Source organism: Mus caroli, unplaced genomic scaffold (assembly GCF_978045245.1).
Source record: "Mus caroli unplaced genomic scaffold, Mus_caroli_1 scaffold_8, whole genome shotgun sequence".
NCBI lineage: Eukaryota > Metazoa > Chordata > Mammalia > Rodentia > Muridae > Mus > Mus caroli.
Window position 1 is genome coordinate 8,766,342 of NW_028227263.1, and position 21,526 is coordinate 8,787,867.

Sequence of the window (21,526 nt, forward strand, 5' to 3'; positions counted from 1 at the left end):
AATTTATGAAATGTATATCGCCAGAAGAGTTATTTTTTTGCCATTATTTTTAACTTAATGAGTATATCTTACATATCCGAGGGAAAGAACAAAGGTTAAATTTTACATTAACTGCACATTGCTACGTGGCATGCAAATACCTCTATGCAAATATAAAGTCCCTGGAAGATAAATGTGTTATATTTTTAACCAGTTAACTATGACGGTGAAGTATCGTGTAGGGTACTCAGTGGCTTCATTTTTATATCTTTCTTGTAAATAATGCATAAAGTATGCAGATGGTGTCAAAATATGATTAAGCTATTAGCTTTATAGTTTCCATAGTTAAGAATGTGTTCAACGTGGAGCGCCTAATAACTCATTTCTAAAGTCGGTGACCATTATGAAATATCTCTTGTTCGAGTGAACGTTATCATGTGACATAATGATTTTGCTTAAAACCAAGTTAAATGAGGAGTAAAATTAAACAATATTGCATGAATTGTGTTTGACTAATTTTGTGTCACATTATATTAGCCAAGCTTTCAGAATTCGTGTTAATGACAAATAGCACGGACCCCAACATGCTTTATAGGTCTGCACAGCCACCCTTGAGTCATTAGCTCTTCAGAGGTTCACTTTGTTGGCAGTTTTTGTAGCCATTGGCTTTTCCTGATTATTTTTGTCCATAAAAGCAGACACAATTTGGAAATAAATTTTTCACAGAGAATGGGGGCTTAATTTCAATTATAAAGGCATGTTTTTGTTTTTTGTTGTTGTTTTAATTTTTTTGTAAAAAAAAAAAAAAGCAAAACCCAATCATTTGACGAGTTGAGAATATCAGGGAAATATCCCTTAATCAGAGATTGAGAGGGAGAGGGAGGGGGAGGGGGAGGGAAGAGGGGAGAGGGACAGCATAGTCTCAGAAGGACTTTCCTGTCATGTGATTTTAGGCTCAACTGGAAGCCTGGTCAGAGGACAAAAAGGATCATCCGCATCGCAAGCCTGTGACCTCCTCCAAGGATAACAACATCTTTAAGCAGTTATGACAAGGTTGACCTCTTAGCTTTGTGATGTCAGAGGTGGCCTGGCACTGATATCAGTAAATTTGCTGTGATTTGGCCTGCAGGCTTCCTGATCCTACCTGCCAGGCTCGGGTGTGTGTGTGTGTCTGTGTGAACGGAACGGTGTCAGCACAGCTCAGCTCTGCTCTTGCAGACCAGGGCTGATTTCAGGAGCAGCGGAGGGAAGCTTGCTTGTGTAATGTTTACATGCACTGCCTGGAAGGAAAACTTGACCTTTATACAGAGCAGTGGTGACCTCTATGTAGTCATAACTATGATCTTTGCTGTTCATATAAAGGGATTTAAAGTGTGGGGAAAAACCATGTATGGAGTAATAAAACTGATCAAGTATGAAAAAAAACATCGTGTAGGTGTCAGAGGCTATTTCCCCAAATGTTTGCAAACACACAGGCCTTTACAGCAATCCGGCTGACAGGATGGAAGGCAGGCTGTTTGTAGGGATCGTGGGCTACAGAACCGAGCTGTTTGTAGGGAGTGTGAGCTACAGAACCAGGCACCAAGTATGTGTGCTGTGAGCGCTCATGTTCCTAGCATCTGATGGTGGAGTGCATATCAGGCAAAGTAGCAGGAAAGAACACTGACACCACCTTGGGCTTGGTACTTCCTCAAACTATTAGAAAACTCTGGGATGGAAGAGTTTGTTGGGTTTCACTTGTGGCTGGCTGGCGTCAAGCATTAAGCACTTGCCGCTCTTGCTGAGCTGGGGAATTATCTCTGGGTGCCGAGGGACTGGAATGACACTTGGACAGTGGTGTTAGGAAGCAAGTGTGAGTGAGCCATGCTCTACCTAGGCAGGAGGTGTCCCCTTGGGCATTGGTGTTGTCCTGTGACATGCAGCATTTCTGGACCAGTGAGGACTGAGGACAGCACTATGTAGAGGTTGATGGGGTACTGAGGAGTCGAAGGAAAAAGCCCATATCCTTTTAGAATCATCTTGACAACTGAACATCTTTTTCTACACCCATTATCTGCTCAGGATTCAGTGTCTTGTTAAGAGAAGAAGGCTTAACTACTTCGTAAAGGCTCAAAGGCAATAGTGCCAGTACATACATGCACGGAGTTTGTGTGTTTGTGATGGCCAACCTTTGGCACAGACTGACTAGATTTAGAATTACCCTGATACGCATCTCTGAGCATGTCCCAGTGTGCTTCCAGAGAGGTTTAACTGAGGAAGGAAGACGTAGAATTCTAATGTGAACATCTTCATCTCCTGGGCTGGGATTCAGGATCCAAAGGAGAAAGCAAACAGAGGGCCAAGTGCATCTTTTTCTGTTTCCTGATTGAATAAAACATAAGCAGTCACCCCAAACTCCTACTACATGCCATGATAGGCTGCATCTTCAAACTGTGAGCCACCATAATTTCTTCCTTCTTTACTGTGTTGTCTTGTCAGGTATTGTGTACAGCAATGAGAATCACACTGCTATGCTCCCACGTGTAGAGGGACCTGAGGGGGATGGTTCCTGCCTTTGCCTGGATCATCTGTGATTGTTGTTCGTTCCTTCATGCATCACACAATCTCTCCAATGAGCCCTCCATTTTAACTTGGTTTCTATTTTACAGAGTTTATTTCTAAAAATCGAGACAAATGATAGAAAAACAAACTATTCCATTATTAGCTCGGTGCTCATATAGGCAGCACTCTGTTAACATGAAAGAAAATACAGTTTAGAATCATATCTATGGAATTAACTGGTTTGGGCTCACAGAGGCTTACAGAGACTGAATTGAAAACCAGGGAGCCTGCGTGGGACTGACCTAGGCCCTTGACGTATTGTGTTACAGTTGTGTGGCTTGGTCTTCTTGTGGGACTCCTAACAGTGGGAACAGGCGCTATCACTGACTCTTTCACCTACTTTTTGGGACACTTTTCCTCCTACTAGGTTGCCTTGTCCAGCCTTAATATGAGGGGAGATGCCTACCTAGCCTTACTGAAACTTGATTTGCTGTGTTTGGTTGATATCCATGGGAGAACTGCCCTTTTCTAAACTGAAAGGAAGGAGTGGGTGGGAGTGGAAGGGAGGGGAGGGAAGAAGAAGGGAGAGAAGGGAGACTGCGGCGAGAGGTACTGGGAGAAGAGGAGGGAGGAGAAACTGAAGTCAGGGTGAAATATATGAGAGAAGAATAAATAAATAAATCACATGTGTGACTATATATAATTTTATACATATTATATATGATATATATGTGAATGAATGATTAGGGTATAGAAGAAAGTTTAAAGGAGGATTTCTTTCTTTCATTTGTTCCTCCTAAATGTAATGGATACTTAAATACTTGTAAAACGATGAAGGTTGTATATTGCCTAGTGTGTACATTTATGATTTATACACAAGAAACTCTGATAGAAACTAGTATGTTTTTCATGGAATACACCTTGGGATAGCTTCTCTTTTGGGTGTGAATATAAGCAACCCTTTTTATTTTATAAGTATGCCTTTGTTATTATCTTCTTAGCCAGCCCTGACATTTTTGGCAAGTTCTTACCTCATGTTGGGCTGGGGTTTTATTTGTGGTAAACTGAGTAGTTTACCATGTGCAATACTGCAGGTTTGACCTCAGACCTTCAACAACAACAACGACAACAGCAGCAGCAGCAGCAACAACAACAACAGCAAACCAGCAGAATTGTTTTTAAGGCCTGTGTAGGTCATGAGTTCACATCCTTCCAGCATGTTGGTATAGGCAGATCATAACTGCTCTAGTTGTGACTTCACCAACCCCATGTCCTTCTGTGTAGCAGACCCCTAGAACTTGTGGATAAAGTACAGCCTTTCTCTGCAGCCCAGAGTCAGGCATACTCATTAGTGTGGGCACCACACACAAAGTAAACCTTCCTTAAATTGCTTCTTGTCAGGATTTTTGTTACAGTAACAAGAAAAGTAACTCATTCAGTGTTCCATGTTCTATATGCTCTATATGTGTATAGGAGTGTCTAGAAAGAATTGGTCAATGATCTATTGAATATCAAATCTTGGTGAGATAACCTTGGGCAAAACACTTAACTTTCCAGGACATAGAGATCTCTCCTAGACAGGAAAGAACTTGAGAACAAGCCATGTGTGCCCACCTGAAGGCCCGAAGAAGTCTGCTAATTCCTCTATCCCTGGGATTCTAAATCCTGGTCCATTGAGACTATGTGTCTATTCTGTATCCAAACAACACTTCCAACTATGGCCACTGAATGTCACCATAAGACAGAGCCCTGGGAACCTAACCTGTAGTCCATCTCAGATGACTAAATTTCTCAGGGTCCCCATTGATATCCCAAGAAGTTAGATTTGCTTAACACAGGAGCTCCTTGGTCCTCTTGTATTCAAGAGAACACTTTTAAATTTTAAACATCAAGTGTTTATTGCAAAACAGTGAGCTATATGAGGTCAGGGTGAGGTGCCTCTGCCCCTGCACCTACTCCTTGTGGAAATTGCCCTGAACAGCACAAAATGCCTTTTCAAACATTCCCCATACCCCGATGACATGCACATATCTATCTATCTGCAGTCCTAAGTGCTTTTGCTTCTCTGAATGGGGCCTTTAAGCGTGCCCATCATTTCCACGCTCTCTTTATAACATATACTGCTCTCATGAAGCTCACAGCTATGGCAGTGCTCCATTGTATGGGAATCTAGAAGAATAATGACTTTCACTAACACTGCCAATGCTGAGACCATTTCCACCGAGCATGTTTATTTTCTGTGAAATAATTTCTTATTTGGAAATAAACTTTCTTATATATCCTAATCATTCACCCATATATATCGTATATGATATGTATAATACTATATATAAGCATATATATGACTTTTAACTTTATTGCTCTTCATGTTTAAAGAGGCAGTTACTGTCTGTATATGCACTCAGCTAATGGCGTGGTTCCTGTCACCTGACCTGGGATTACAGCAGAGGGTACACCCACAACATTTTAGAGGACGGTAGGGAACAGCCTCCAACACAGCTTCCACTCAAAGCACCAGGGACTCTGAAATCTCTGAGTATTTACAAACACTAGATTTATAGTCTTCAGACCTCTGCCAAAGTGATGCACACACAGGAATGTAGCTTGTGGCTCTCTCATCGTCTTCCTGGTATGTTGGACCCTGAAGTGATGGTTTCTGTCTTTTTTCCCACTTTAATCTGAGGTCTCTTTGGCCTCACGATGTCAGCTGTTCCCTCCCCGTCCTGCCCTCCCTGTGGGTCTAACTTAGTTTTAGGAACTCCACACAATCCCTGCATTTGGTCCTTCGCACCACACTCCTGTGCATGCACTTGCCTGGTCTTGCCTTGTAACATGGGTACTTGGTACCTGTTGTCGTTTGCTTTTCCATTGCTGTGATAACCATCATAAGACAAAGCATCCAGGGGGAGGAAGGGTTTATTTCAGCTTACAGCTTACAGCCCATCATCAAGGGAAGTCAGGGCAGGAGCTCAAGGCAGGAACGTGGAGGCAGGAGCTGATACAGAGACCATGGAGGAGTGCTGCTTACTGCCTTGCTTCTCCTGGCTTGCTCAGCCTGCTTTCTCAAAAAGCCCAGACCACCTGCCCAGGATGGCACTGTCGACAGTGGGCCGAGCCCTCCTGACCAATCAGTAATCAGGAAAATGTACCACAGGTCTTCCCACCAGTCAGTCTGAGGGAGTGAGTTCTTCGGTTGACATTTCCTCTTCACAGGTACATCTAGTTTCTGTCAAACTGACTAAAACTGTGAGAATATGTATTTGTTAGAGGATTACATGAAGAGATACAAAAATGTCAGGACACGGATGAGGCAAAACTTACAGCTTTTGACTGTCCTCACACCAGGCTGTCGCATACCTTATGATAACCATTTTACATACCTTATGGTCAAGGCAGGTATCTTCCTATTCCCCTTTCTTCTCAGAGAAGCAAAATGACTTTGCAGAAAATACGAGCCCTCACTGAAAAACTCCTTTGTGGTGACATTTATAAACAACCCAAACACACAGAAAAGTATGATTTAATGAAATTGACATTCTGTCTATGAATTGTGTACCAATAAAGTTAATTTCAAAAGGAAAATGTGCTATTTACTAAGACGATACCTATGGAGCTGGAGAGAAAGCTCAGAGGTTAGGAGCTCCTGCTGCCCTTGCAAAGGACTGGAGCTTCATTTCCAGAGCCTACATAGCAGCTCACAACAGTCTCTGACTACAGTTCCAGAGTCCCAACGCCCTCTTCTGGCTCCCAGGGGCTTTGCACACACATTGTCCACATACATATACAGGCTGGCAAACACACACACACACACACACACACACACACACACACACAAATACATTAAAAAAAAAACCCTGTAGATGCTACACAAAGCTTCCCTGTCCTATGTGGAAGGGAGGGTGCGAGGGAGCTGCCTCCAGGCAGTCTGTGAGCCTCCTGTCTGCTCTTCTGCAGGATCCCCTGGATTTGAGATAAACTTGAAGGGTTTAAATAAGACTTTAACTTTAGGAAGCTGGATAAATGTGTAAGAAAAGGCAGGAACTGTGATACCTATTGACTCAGCAATTCAACCTAAAACCCATTCCAACTAATGTTTGCACCAAAGAACATGCTGAAAACCAGCCATGCCCCGGGTCAGGGCCATGGGGATGGCTCAGCGTGTAAACCGCCAGCTGTACGAGTGTGAGGACCAGGGTGCGGACTCCCCAGTGACCATGGGAAGATAGATGTGGGTCTCATCTGTAATCCTAGCGCTCCTACAGGGAGAGAGAAGACAGAGACAGGAGCGTTCCTAGAAGCCCAGAGGCAGCTAGCCTGAATTACATAGCAATAAACATCAAAGAGACCCTGTCTCAAACAAGCTAGGGTGTAAAGCTACGACACACACCCCAGGTTGTCCTCCGGCCTCCACAGATAAGTCTTTGTATGTGTTCACCCACATCTGCATGTCCCATAGCATATGAAAGCAAATAGGGGACTGGTTTATTAAATCATGATATTGGCTTCATGGAATTTATGCATTTGATATAAACAATAAACGTGTATTGAATGTGTGTGGGTATAATATACATTATTACTATATACATATATATATACATGTACATATCTTAATGTAAGACATACATATGCAATGTAAAAAAGCAAGTTATCAAATATTATGTGGCATGTGACTCACCTATCTAAAGCCTATCTTATCGAGATTTTATTGCCTTTCTATTAGGACAATCTGTTAACTGTAAAATAATAAGATGGAAATGCTAAGTGTCCACCTGGTCCATCATCAGGAAAGGACTCAATGTGTTGGCAGCTGCGGGGTCTGAATGGTGGAGCTGGAGAGAGGTCAAGGGTGATCTGCTCCCCAGGGTGGATCGGGTGGAAAGGACTGCACATGCCCTTCTCTCCTCAGCGGTTCACCGTGCTGGCTGGTGTGCTAGCTTCTTCCTTTGCTTCACAATGAGTGTCTCAACAGAACACAACTCCTGTTTGTGCCTCCACAGCCTCCTAGCAAATGGCTCCACCCTGACCTGAATTCTGCTCCTGTTATGAGTCCAGCAAAATCCTGCCCCTTGCCCTAGTTGCCACGCCCCAAATCTCTTTTGCCTCACATGTCCCTGTCCTCTTGACCTTAGTGGGTGAAGGTAGAAAGAGGACAAGGGAGCCAGGAAAGGCTTGCAAGGAAAACAGACCAGAGCTGGGTTTGGGCTCTGTCCCATGTCCCATGTCCCAGGAGCTGGGGCAAATTACATTGGGCCCAGAAACAACTGATACTAGCAGACTCTCAGGATGCACTTTAACCCCTCTGCAGGCTCGCCTCCCAAAGAACGAAGTCCTTTAGGGGTTGCCACTGTCTCATTTGTCACTGTGTCAAATGTCTCATCCTGCAGAGCCACTGTGGATGCCAGGGGCACAAACCTGCTTCAGGGATGCTCCAGTCAATACCTCCTTGCAACAGGCCTCTGTATGAAGTTGCCATGGCTATCATAATGACAGCTACTTCACAACTGAAGCTGAATTTTGATGCTGTATCCAGTGTGTTGAGAAATGTCTGATGTATTCCTGGCTGGTTTTGAACTCTCTATAGATTTCAGAATGGACTGAAAGCCCTGATTCTTCAGCTTCCATCTCCTTAATGCTGGGATTTTAGGTGTACACCAACATACTGGCCTGAATTTCAGCTTAAAAAACCAACTCTCCCTCCTCCCCCTTCTCCTCCCCCTCCTCCTCCCCTTCTTTCTCCTCTTCCTCTTCTCCCTCCTCCTCTTCTTTCTCCTCCTCCTCTTCCTCTTCTTCCTCCTCCTCTTCTTTCTCCTCCTCCTCTTTCTCTTCCTCAACCACCTCCTCTTTCTTCTCCTCCTCTTCTTCCTCCTCCTCCTTTTCCTCTTCTTCTTCCTCCTCCTTCTCTTCCTCTTCTTCCCCCTTTCCCCCTTCCTTCTCTTCCATCCTCTTTTCCTCTTTCCCTTCTTCTTTCCTTCCCTCCTTCCTTCCTTCCCTCTGTCCCATTCTTCTTTCTTTCCTCCATATATGTATGTATGTATGTATGTATGTATGTATGTGCATGGGTGGGTACATACAGGCTATGGTGAAGGTCAGAGGACAATTTGGGGCAGTCCATTCTTTCTACCACATGGGACCCAGAAACTGAGCTTAGGTCATCAGACTTGGTGACAAATGTCTTTCTGCATTTCAACCTTGCAATTTGAACATTTTGAACAATTGTGGAAGAGCACCAAGATATCTGAATACCCTCTGTCCAGGATAGCAACCCTGGTACCTGAAGGCATCTGTGTGGCATTGCCTAACCACGAAGCCTTCTCTGACCTTAGGCTAATTGCCCCCTATCCCCAGGACTCTGCACAGTACCCACGATTGCAAGTGAAAGATTGGTTCTATAGTCTTCTCAGACCATGAGGTCGGGATGCAGAAACTTAACCTAGCTTTGCCTTGTTATTGTTTTACAGTTCGAATCTAGAAAAGCACATGGTACAGAGCGTTTGAAAGTCAGGTCTGGGGATTCTCGGGGTTCTCACATTCCTTTTAGGGGTCCATGGGATATATAGTCTTTTTTAAAACACCCAAGACTTCATGATCTTCTCCCTCCTCTCTTGGCCATCAGTCTAGGGTGGAATTTCCGGGAGCTCACACACAAGACATTGAATGCAGACGCCCGGATGTCTCTGAAATATCCTTCTTATTAGTATGCTGACCAGTGATCACTTATTTTAAAAGGAACTAACGTGGAAACCAATCTTTAGATTATCAGTAAATATTAGTAGACATAGCCATGTGGACAAAAGCTCTTTGTAGCTTTGCACTATTTTAAAGAATTTGCAGCAGTATTATGAGGCTGGGCAGTTTGAGAGTCACTGGTCTGGGCCGTACTGAAAACGCTTGTCATACAGTGGCATGTAGAGCTCTCCTGAAGCCACTGGCTGCTGTTTCGGGGTGTTTCCACGTTCTTATCTGTGTTGTCCTTCCTGTTGATACTTTTGTCTTTTCTTTTTCTTCATTGAGCATGTGAATGGTCTAGCTAGATCTCAAAGCAGCATTGAGGAAATGCTTTGGGGAGAGGTCTCTGCCAGGGACACATGGAGGCAAAAGCACTCAGGACGGAGGGAAGGATAAAACGAGTGTGAGCTGGAGCAGTCAGGGAGTAAGTGTGATGCAGAAGTGGTCACACAGGCTGTGGGGTGCTACAGGCATGGGGGTGGGGAGGTCACAGCTCCTTAGGCTACTGCTGCTTTGGGGAGACTTAAAGCTGACCAGCTAGTGACTGCAAAACTTAGCTCCCACCCCACCAGCTGTGATGGTTACTCTCTACTATTGAATGGATGGGATCTAAAATCACATAGGGACACACCTCGGGGTTTGTCTGTGAGGTTTTCAGAGAAGTTTAATTGAGGAGGGAGTGATGACTTGCTTTGCGTGAGTGGCTCTGTCCCAGGGAGTCACCAGCTACCTCATGTTCTCTCCATGACGGACTACGTTCCTTCAAACCATGTGCCCAAACACTTTTCTTCCTTAATTTTGCATCTGTCAGGTATTTTGTCCTGGCTGTTTAGAAAGACCCCCACTTCTGCCGTGCCTCCTTCTTGGCCCCCAAGGCACTGGTCAGCAGGGATCCTAAGGCTGATGGTTTAGCTTAGATCCTGAGACCTCTGGAGACTTTCCCAGGGTGAGCCACATTGGAATCTGGCCACAGCTGCCTCTGTCAGGATGCAAGGAGCAGGCTGCCCGCCAGGAATAGAGCAAGAGCAGGGATTAGGGCTGACCCACACAACATTCTGCTAAAATAGAAACATTCTGTGTTTATATTGTCTCTCAGGGCAGCAGCAGGCTGCTGAGACCCACTCCAGCGTAGAGAGGTTTACAAGGAAATGCTGTGGTACATTCAGTGAACTTTTACTCTTGTTTCTTCTATGAGCAGTCTTTGTCACCTCAAGATGTCTGGTGAGCAGGGCCCCTTCCCTGGGGTGCTGGATAAGGTAAGTGGACACAGCCACAGTGACCTTTCAGGTATTGTGACTACCATGGCTTTGGATGAGGGCAGGTAGGCACTCATGACCTCAGATGCAGGCCATTAAGGAGTGCTGCTTAGGTGTTCTCAGACGCAGCTCATGGAGTCTGCAGAAGTTATGTCATGGGTATCCAGAAAGTGTGTACCACACTCTTTCCACATCATTCCTGGAATTCTGATGTGTTAACCAGTTCCATACCAATTTGAAATTGTGGACTATGGGCTAGAGATTTTTTTTCATAAAAAGAAAGCCTTTATCATTAGCCTGTGGTCATCCTTCTGTGTGTGTATGTGTGTGCGTGTGGGTGTGCCTGCTTTCTGTTTCTGGGAAGGAGAACATTAGCATGATGGCTGGGGCTGAGAGAAATGCACAGCTTTCCCTGTGCCCCAGCACAGTACACTTCTGTCCCACCTCTCAGAACCCAAATGATCATGTCACCAGAGCTAGAGAAAATATTCTCCTTCTCCAACCTGGCTCCAGGAGTCAGGAGAAGCCCACACTGACTTGTATCGACACAAGACTCTTCATGGTCTTTTAAGTCAACCTTCATTAGAATTCACACATCACTAGAGAAGATGTTTACTTGGTGCTGGGAGTGGGATGGGGTAGGTGAGGTGTTCAAAGCTTAAGAACTCATTAAATCATATGTCCCAAGCCCTCATTGCTTTATCTTGGTCCCATCCTGTTGCCTGGAGCCCAATGGGTATTCTAACCTAATTATCTATTACATGTAATGCCATCTCGGTGTGATTTGCATAACACGAGGAATATGTACCACATTGCTTTTACAAAACCTGAACATTTTGAATTTACAAATTCATCTCCCCAAAGAGATTCTAGTGGATTTGGGTGAACTCCACCTACTGGAACTTCATGCTCATTATTCCTAACAATCCTGAGCCCAAGGCACAGCACCCAGCACACAGTAAACACATGCTAGTGTTTGGCCCATTTGGTCTGACTGACATCACATGTCTGACCAATGTCTAGTGCATAGAATGGCATTTATGTACCTGGAGAAAACTCTCAGCCCGAGGCCACTGTGGTGCTATCAAGGGGGAATGACTGAGACACTTTGGCCAGAAGAGCATGGTGGACTCACTCTACTGGGGAAATATCAGTAGGGAGTTATCATTGCAAATTCATCAATAAGCAATGTCATGGAGTAAGAGGTTCAACCCAGTTGGTGCTTATATAAACATATATGTACATGCAGCTCCTGCACTTGTGCATGCGGTACCAAAGGAGGCCAGAAGAGGGCATCAGATTCCCTCTAGAATTGGAGTTGTAGGCAGCTGTGAGCCACTGTTTGGGTGCTGGGAATAGAACCTAGGGCCTTTTAAAGAGTATTCAGACTCTTAACTGCCAGTTCATCTTTCCAAACTCAAAGTATGTTTAAGAAGACAAATGACGAGTGACAATAGGGAAACCAGAAAAGAGATGGTGCAGGTAGAGATGCATGTTGCAGGGATACCAGATTCAGGACAGAATCAAATAATATGGTTAAGCTCAGCTTCAATTCAATTAAAAATATATTTTTTTAGTGTAACTATGCCCTAGATATTGGCATACTAAGATAAAGTATTAGGATATTCTTATGATAAAATGACCAACATTTTATTTGAAATTCAGGCACAACAGCTCTCTCCCTCTCCCTCTCCCTCTCCCTCTCCCTCTCCCTCTCCCTCTCCCTCTCCCTCTCCCTCTCCCTCTCCCTCTCCCTCTCCCTCTCCCTCTCCCTCTCCCTCTCCCTCTCCCTCTCCCTCTCCCTCTCCCTCTCCCTCTCCCTCTCCCTCTCCCTCTCCCTCTCCCTCTCCCTCTCCTCCCTTCTTAGCTAAGAAGAGTTGGCAAAGAAATCCAGGTCCCTGGCCCTTTGTGGTTAGGTGACAAGAGGTGTCATTCTGAAAGGGATCCCAGCTGTCTAAATGGACGTGAGTGAACAGCTCCCAGATGAGGATGCTATAGTTCTGTCTACTCCGAGGGTTTCCAATGTCAACTCCTTCTGAGGCACAGAGTCTTTTTTTTTTTTTTTTTAAGAGTACTCCCTACTCCACTTGTGTGGAGAGTACTCAGATGTATTAAGCATACACTATGCTGGCTCAGGGCCTGGGTGGCCAAGTAGGTCCATGTACGTCATCACTATGGCGGATTCTAGAGGAGGAAACACACCTGCAGAACAGGTGGCAGACTTGCCCCGGATCCAGAGTTGCTGTGAGCTCTGCACAGGTTGAGAGACCAGGCCCATCACTCACAGACAGCAGGGGTGCAGCTGCTGTGGCTGTCCCCTCTGCCCACAGCACCTGTGCACAGGGCTTCGTCTGCACTAAAGCCATGCCAAGCCTGTAGAGGCTGTCTCCGCTCTGCTGATTTAGTGTGGTGGCTGTTTCTTTTGCCCTTGTTCTAGAGAAGTCTGTACAGCCGATATCGTCAGCCAGAGACCTGCATTTGGCTTGTCTTTCGGTGGAGCAATGTAATTGCAATGTTAAGTCAAACCTAAACCCTTGGCAGAGGGTGTCGCCTGTCAACCTGCTTTAAGGCTGTCCTCGGAGCCAATGTAAATGTCTTTGCAAGTTACCAGTGACGGGTGTGGGCTGATTTTGCAGATGGTGGTAGCATCTTTTGGAAGCACCAGTGTTAAGCTGATGCTGTGTGACATGGAACAAAACCTGAGGATGTCTTCATGTGAGTTTCAGAAACTAAACCCACCAAGGGGACCTGAATGCAGGCAAAGCACCATCGAGCAGGCCGCTACTGTGTTTGTATGAGTCTCTCAGGCTCCATTGCCAGGGCTTCTCTTTCATTCCGTGAAAGAATGTGTTCCACTGTCTCTGTCCCGGGCATGAATCTAAGACAAATGAACAAAAGTCTCATCCTGTATCTTTCAGTGATGTCCAGGTCCATTGAAAGCCACCTCTGAGACACCTCCAAAGCAGCATCTCTTCCTGACCTGTGCATTTGTTACCTGTGGGCTCAGCCTGGCCCTACCTGCACAATGGAGGAAAGGAGCCCCATTCTTTGCTACCTTAGACATGCAGGCTGTGGTCTCTGTGCAGGACTACCCCGCTCAGGATGGTAAATGTGGCTCCCAGGAATAAATTACTGTGCATCCTGCACACAGAAAACCATGAAGGGGACAGCGATGCCTCTGACGTGTGGTTTTAATGCATTGAGGCTCGTCGCACGTGTCCGGGACCTGGCAGCGGCTGTCTCCCGTTGGGATGTGATGACATTATGATTGAATGGCTATGCTGGTGTGAATAGGAAGTAAAATGCCTTCGGAGGAGATGCTCACCATCTGAAGTGTCTCAGGGTGCAGTTTCCCTGAAAAAAAAAAAGCAGGCCAGGCTTGGAGAAATAAGAAGCGTGAAGATGGTGGGCTCAAGTTTCCTCCTACAACCTGTCCCTTACCTCTGAGTGTCCAGACCCACCATGCAGCCATTGTCCCTATTAGCTACATGATACCTGTATTCAGGGTTCCAGAATGCCTTCCCCACACCACAGTCTATTTTATTAGCAATCATGTACACACCTTTGTGTCAGGGACCATCATGAGGCTGAACTCTATTTTCAGGTCTTATCTAGCCAGCTCTTATTCTGCTACCAGTAAGTTCTGAGCCTTTCAGAGGGAGCGCTGTGGGCATCTGTCCTCACAGCTGCCCTGCTAAGTAGCTAGTGACTTCTTTTGATATTATTTTTGAACCAATATTTTTGTAACTAAAAAAACAAGATAGGTGAGATAGAAAGGACAGTAGCTCCCGTGTAAGGTTTGTTGTTGTTTAACTTTACCAGGTCCTTCTTGCAATGAGCATCTGGCCTCAGTGGGTGGGAATTTGTGAATTCATCACAATCTCTGTGCTATTGGTACACACATATTAACTAGCACGGAGAAATAAGAAGCGTGAAGACATGAGACCTCAGGCTTGATGCACAGTCTACAGGTCTGGGCAATGGTGAACCTTCTTAAAGCCGTGGTTATAGGTCAGACACAGTGATTTCACTGCCCTAGGAATCTCTGAGACGCAGTCCCATTACTCCGTCTTCCCCTATTTGGTGCCTCTCAAGGTTTTCTGTCTTCCTCGCTTTGCCTTCTTTAGAATGATGTAAATCGAACTGAAAAGATCCTGTTCAAGCTGGATTGAGCCACATGCAGTAGAGGCTTCCTGCCGTCTTGGGTCTCACTGGTACTTATTTGTTTCTCTTGCTGATTCTCTCACTATGGAGATGGATCCTGGTTGATTGGAAGTAGGCTTTTAAATTTTTATTTTACAGGGGAGACAGATGGATTGTCTCAGTCCTGCAGAAAATAGAAATGGGATTTGAACCTAACTCCCAACCCTTGACCCTCCCCCCCCCCCCACATCACCAGCGTATCTCACCATGTCACATCCTGGGAAAATCCCGATTGTCACTTATGGTTCATTGTCGGTACCAGCAGTGAGCGTCATCCAGTGGCTATCACGTGCCTTGCTTTTTGAGGCAGTGTCTCAGGTATTCTCAAGGTAAGCCTGCCTTGAAGTTGCTATGGAGTCGAGGATGACTTTAAACCTCTGATCATTCTGCCTCCATCTCCTAGAACTGCAGATGTGCACCACTGCATCCCAGCTGTATGCAGTGCTGGGAACAGAACCCAAGGTGTCATGAGCATCAGGCAAGCACCCTTACAACTAAGCTGTAGCCCTGCCCTTCTATGACTCTTTACACCACACTTCCATGGCAGAAATCTCTCTGTTAAGACTCATCATTTCCGCAGGGCAAAGGCGTGGAACCACTGTGCCTGACGGGGTTAAAGTGTGGAGACGTGGCACCTATCTAAAGGGTCTTGGCCTAAGGGCAAGATCTTCTGATTCCCTGACACACTCCTGGGGCCTGAACCATCAGTCATGAATACCTGGTCTACAATGACACTGTGAAGACAAACAGCCCACCCAAGGACATCTGTGTGGTCCCACGTGAAGTGTGTGGGCAGAGACTGCTTTTGTTTGGGTAAATTTGAGAGAAGTCATAGAACTCAGCACGGGCCACCCCCCCCCCCCCCACTTTCCATTCTCAAAAAAGCCTCTGGAACCTTCCTGCAAGGCCTTCTCTCTCCCCTCATCCTGCTTAAGACTGATGTATCCACCACTTTGAGGGTTCATATTAATTAATGTCTTGGATTTTATCACCCAGGAAAGCAGTAAGTTCTCTCCTCCACGGGCCCTGTTGCCTCCCCTAACCTGGACTAAGCCTCCATGAACTTCACACTGGTAGTTGTTTGTGAATGGCTTGTGGCGTGTGTTTCTCTCACTCTGCTCAGCCACCAGATTCAGCTATTTAAGTTTCCCTCATAAATCAGCCTCTCTGAGCATCTTAATCACTGCCTTCCATTTGTCTGGAGCTCCCTGCCCTCCAAGAAATAAATTACCCGCAATTACTTAAACTTAGTAATTGAATTTATTTTAGTGGTAGAGAGAAAATTTATCCGTTTTGCTAGTAATTTGTAGTCATTTTTAGTAATTGATAGTAATTTTCTAGTAAATACTAATTAAATGTTTCACTAAGTAAAAGAAGTATAGAGTAATGTATTCACTAAGCATTAGTTTTTCCAATTTATCTTTATACCAGCAAGTGATTTAGGTTGAGCTGATAGGATCTACTGAAAATTTTCTCATGTGTTAAGCTTTTAAAAAAATGCAGCTGACGTGGAGAAATACAGAGTCCTTACTCAGTGATGGCACACATTGGGAAACGGAGGCCAAGCAAGATTACGGGGCTCTTCTAGAACCAAAGATCCATTAATGGAGGGATGTGGGTAGGGGTGGGACCAGACTTTAGTCTTTGGCTTCATTCAGTCTCTGAGGGATGGGGTTGGGTGCAGAGACCGGAGCTCAGAGCCTGGAGCTCGGGTATCTTGCTGGATGTCGGGGTGGCAGCCACAGCACTAATACCCGCCTTCCTGCCTGTTTGGGGAACTATTATTGGAGAGTTTGTCTATGTTAGAACCATATGAACTTGGCCTGCATTTTGGGCCACTCTGAAGATGTACATATATGTTTCAGGTAAAACTGATGGTAATGGAAGTGTCTGTTTCATTGAACAAACCTGTTAAATCCCACCGCTTGGCAGTGCTTAGGTTTTAGCCAGTGAGAGTCATCTATCTATCTATCTATCTATCTATCTATCTATCTATCTATCTATCTATCTATCGATCTTTCCTTATAACCAAGCAGGCTGTATGGACAGTGAGGGGCTTGGGAGCTTCCCTGTCTGCTTGTGTCTGTCTGCTTGTGTCTGTCTGCTTGTGTCTGTCTGCTTGTGTCGTCTGCCTGCTTGTGTCTGTTTTTCTGGCTAAGCATGTTTGCTGGGTTATAGAAAGAGGGGGTAGTTTTTCCTGAGATATACTCCCACTTAGGAGAAACTTTCCCTCTAGAATTAATAAGTGAATGGGCACTGATACAATCAGCAAACCCTGAGGGGTAGACACATAGTGTTGGCTGTCATGAGTTCTCTGCTTCCAACCTGGAAAACCGAAGGCATTATAACTAACCCGACCCAGTGTGAATTAGGGTTCTGGTTGGTTTCAAAATCAGGAAAACATGATTAAAAGACCTTTTCACTTTTTCTAAAGTGCAATACGTTGTCATGAGGTATAGTCTGAAATCTAAATGAACAAGCAACAGATTAGAAACGCCTACTGTTTTCATATGTGATTAGAATACCTTTAGATTTTGCTGCATTTCTCCTCCCATAAAAGTTTAAATTTTAATTACAAACAATAACAGAACTCTGGTTTGTTTCATCTTCCCATTTGATGAAATGACAGTTGAGAACATTTTACAGTATAGTCTACAATGTGAATGTATTTTTAATGATTGCATAATATTTTGTCCAATGTAATAATTACTATTTGTTTGGCTAATCTCCTGGTGACTGTTTTTGACATTCAGGTTGTTTAAACTTATTTTACTATTATAAGTAACATTTCTCTGAAGAGCTTTAGAAAAATATTTATGTACTTGAATCTTTTTTTTTTTTTTTGGTTAGGTTCCTAGGACAAAATCTATGAGATCAAAAGACATGAATATTTTAAAGCTCATATTGCACAATGCCAGGTTGTCTTATAAGCACTGCTAGTATTATCCAGGCCCCAGCACTATCTGGGCTTTCTTATTTTACTGTGTTCTCCCTGCTTTGGATTGCGTCATCCAAGATTTCTGCCAGTTGAATGGATGGAGAATTAGGCCACAATTTATATTTATTTTAAATATTAATCATATAGTTAAATATTATCTTCGTGTTCAAATTTGTGCTTTTTCACCGTAGGGTTACTTGTTTTTGCCTGTTTTCCATTAATCTACCAGGCTGCCTATCTTTTCTTTATCTATTTATAAAATGTTATTAACTCTGAGCCTTGGCTCAGCATGTCTTTTCTTCTTCACAGCACTGATTTCTAAGTTGGCTTTCAAACTCACAGTGATTCTTAAATGGTTTGGGGGACAATGTGGTCTTTAAAATTTCTTCCCTTCCATCAAACACTAAGTTTAGAAGGACATGAGCCAACAAGGCAGAAACCTCCACATAAAGATGCTGGATGTTTTAAATATCCACGTGCAACTGCCTTTTAGAAAGCTTTCTTTCCTAGCCAAGGAATCTTTATATGAATTAAACATGAAGCTCCCTCCCCTCACCATGTAAACACGTGCTGATATACCTCTTGTCCCTATCACAAACCTGAGGGAGCTCTCTCTCTGATCTCACATAAAACAGGTGACTCTTCAATTAAACATAAACTTTCAATTATAGCAAAGCCCTCTGGGGGGGTGTGGATCTCAGCCCCCCACCCCTGCAGCTGGGCAGAGCCACTCAGTGTCCAGCTGCTGCTGGCTAGGACATGCTCCCTGAACTCTTGGGGGTGTGAGCTCAGCAGCTGCCTGTGAGCTGTGGCCTGGGCAGAAAGGCCCACAGCCAGCCAAGATGCCCACTGTGCGGGGCAGAGTCAGAACCTTTGAAAGCCTGGGAAGAACTCAGTTCCACCAACCCTGCAGCCTCAAGTCAGGTCAGCTCAGCGTGAGGCTCTGAGGTTACTTGAAAAATATCACCTTGCAGGGGAAAGATCCAAAGACTGTAGCAAACACAGGGGAATGCCACCTCACTTTATTCAGGCCTGGACAGGCTTCTTCCCACTCTACTTAGCAGTAGAGATGTGAAAGGATATGTATTCTTCAACATACAAGTTTTAAAAAGTATATAAACTTAAAAAGTTTCAACAGTCCAGCCTAAGATGTAGCTCAGTCGGTAGAGTGACTGCCTCGAATACATGAAGCCCTGGGTTCAATCACGGGCACTGCATAAACCTGGCAGGGTGATACATACCTATCACCCCAATACCAGGGAGACAGAGGGAGAAGGATCAGAAATTCAAGGTCATCCTTGGCTACACAGGGAATTCAAAGTCAGTCTTAGATATGTGAGAGTCTCATAAACAAAACAAAAAGAACTTGCAACAACCAAATAAAGCCAAATTGGCCCCAAATCCCTTCTATACACCCTAACTTATTCCAGGGTACTTCTTTGAGTGGACTGCTGGTGTCATTTCTATGTATATCCTTCTACATGATATGCTGTGTCTTCGTGTAAAGATTTAACTACTTACACTTACAGGTATATTCACAAGAATGCATTATGTATGCTGTACATGAGTGTTTATTTGGGATGGGCTCACATGTTATATAAGTGTTCACGTATGTGTATGCAAAGAGGTGTGTGCATATGTACAGAAAGTGCACTTGTGGCACACATGCTCACAAGCTCACAAATACACATACACGTGCATTGCTTGCTAAACCTTGCTCTTTGCAGTGGACAGCATGAAGACATTTCTCCTTTAGCACACCCAGCTCCCTGGTCCTTCTTTGGCTCCCGCAGGAATAAGGCAGTTGGTCTAGAAGGGGAATGAATGCGTTCTGGTAGAAAGAGACTCTGTGAGACCCTGTGCTTTCTTGGACTCTCCTAGACTAGATGACCAAGTGCTCGCTCTTCCCTTGTGTACTTCTGTTTTCTCTTCTCGGCTGTGAGTCTAAAGCTCCTTCCAGCTGTGCGAGTAAGGTGAAGACAGGCGTTCACTGGAGGTGTCAAGATTTTTAGAGATTTCATATCGGGGAGACATTTGTACGACATTTAATAAATTTTGTGAGCTGCTCAATACTTTGTCTGACTGTAGTCTTTTGGGCTAGGTGGCTTTGGGCAATTGTACACTAATAAGTACTTTGAATATATTTGAGACAGGTCAAAACTCAGGTGTGATGTTCTGAGGTAAGCAAATTAAATGCATATTTGATTGGTGACTTAAGCAAACTTGTGGCAAATTTATTAGGATGTAACTACATTCATACAATAAGGAGGTTATTATCTAAAATCTAGAAGAGACCGTTATCACTGTGTGCCTTTTGGCTAACAGTAATGTGCACTATTGTTGAAAGTGCCTAGAAGGGACTTTTAGTTTTGGAATCAGTGACATGCTGTGCCCATACACTTAAGGAAGGGAGAAGACAGACCCAAGACCGGATCTGGATGAAAGAGAGAGGACCAAGGTAGATGCGGGACCTCCTGCTGGCCACCTCAGTGGGTATTGTCCTGCTCAATTCTCTTCCCTGACTCAGTTTCCTTATTCTGCTGATGGGAAGACTTATGCCATTGTGGGAACCTGTTATGCAAATTAGGTCAAAATATAGCAATCACAGTAGTTTCTGAGATGAGATCATCAAGTTCGAATGCTGGAAGTGAGGAGGGGACAGAGTCAACCAGTGACCCTAGAGTTCCTCCCACGCTTGCTGCAGGAGACCCTTCAAGACACTGTGAGTTTCTGAACCTGCTTACCTGGCTGTGCGGAAAGTTCCAGAAGACACCCCTGCTCATGGCTGGTGTTCTTCAGTGAGGAGTTGGGCCTGATGCGCCCTATGTGCCTCAGCACTCACAACAGCCCTGTCACGGGTTGGTTGTTCTCTGACCCATCAGGCAGCGAACCTTAGAAAGGTAGGGCTGAGAAGGGGTGGGGAGAGCTTGCTGGCATGTGCAGTACCTGCTGTTCCTCTTGGAGGTGTTCTTACTTAATGTTCTGTGGTCATCTAGAACCTGAAAGAAATATGGTGTGTGTGTGTGTGTGTGTGTGTGTGTGTGTGCATGTGTGCGTGTGCGTGCAAAATGTTCGATTTTTCTTCAAACTAAAGGAAACTCTCTTAGTTACTTTTCTGCTATTATGAAGAGACACCACAGTCAATGCAACTTATGAAAGACAGCATTTCATTTGGGGCTCACAGTTTCAGAGTAGAATAAATGCTCACCCCAATGACATGCCTCCTCCGACAAAGTCACACCTCCGAAATCTTCCCAAACAGTTCTACTAGCTGTGAACCAAGGACTCAAACCCCTGAGTTTTATGGGCACCATTCTCATTCAAACTTCTCCAGAAATTAAATCAGAAGCCAAGGAGAGCTGCAGGAACTTCTAAAGTAAAGGCTGTTGAAAATATACAAACACGAGGCATTTCCCAAGTTTAACAGATAAATGTACAGCCTGCCTCTCATGAATGCAATTCTTCCTCTTCCTCTTTCTCTTCTTTAAATGACATCATACCAGGAAGTCTAGAACAAATGCCTGAAGATACTGTAGCATTTAAAATTCATCCATGCTCATATATACAGCCCGACGCCTGTTCAAAAAAAAAAATCTACTCTATAAAGATCTCCTTTTTTAATTAAGAAAGACTAATATCAAAGCATGGCTCTTTTTTTTTTGCATTTAAAATTCCTGTTTAAACTTCTCCTAGATTAACTGAGCTTAAACAGTTGTGATTCCTGACTTTAACAGCATTATAAAACACATTAGAGACTGAGAGGATAAGATGCAGCCCTGTTAGGTTGTCACCTAACTGCTATTTGCAGTTGTAAGGAGTACTAATGGCGCAGGGACAAGATTTATCGTCACAAAGACATTCTGCTTAACATTAGCCTTGTCGT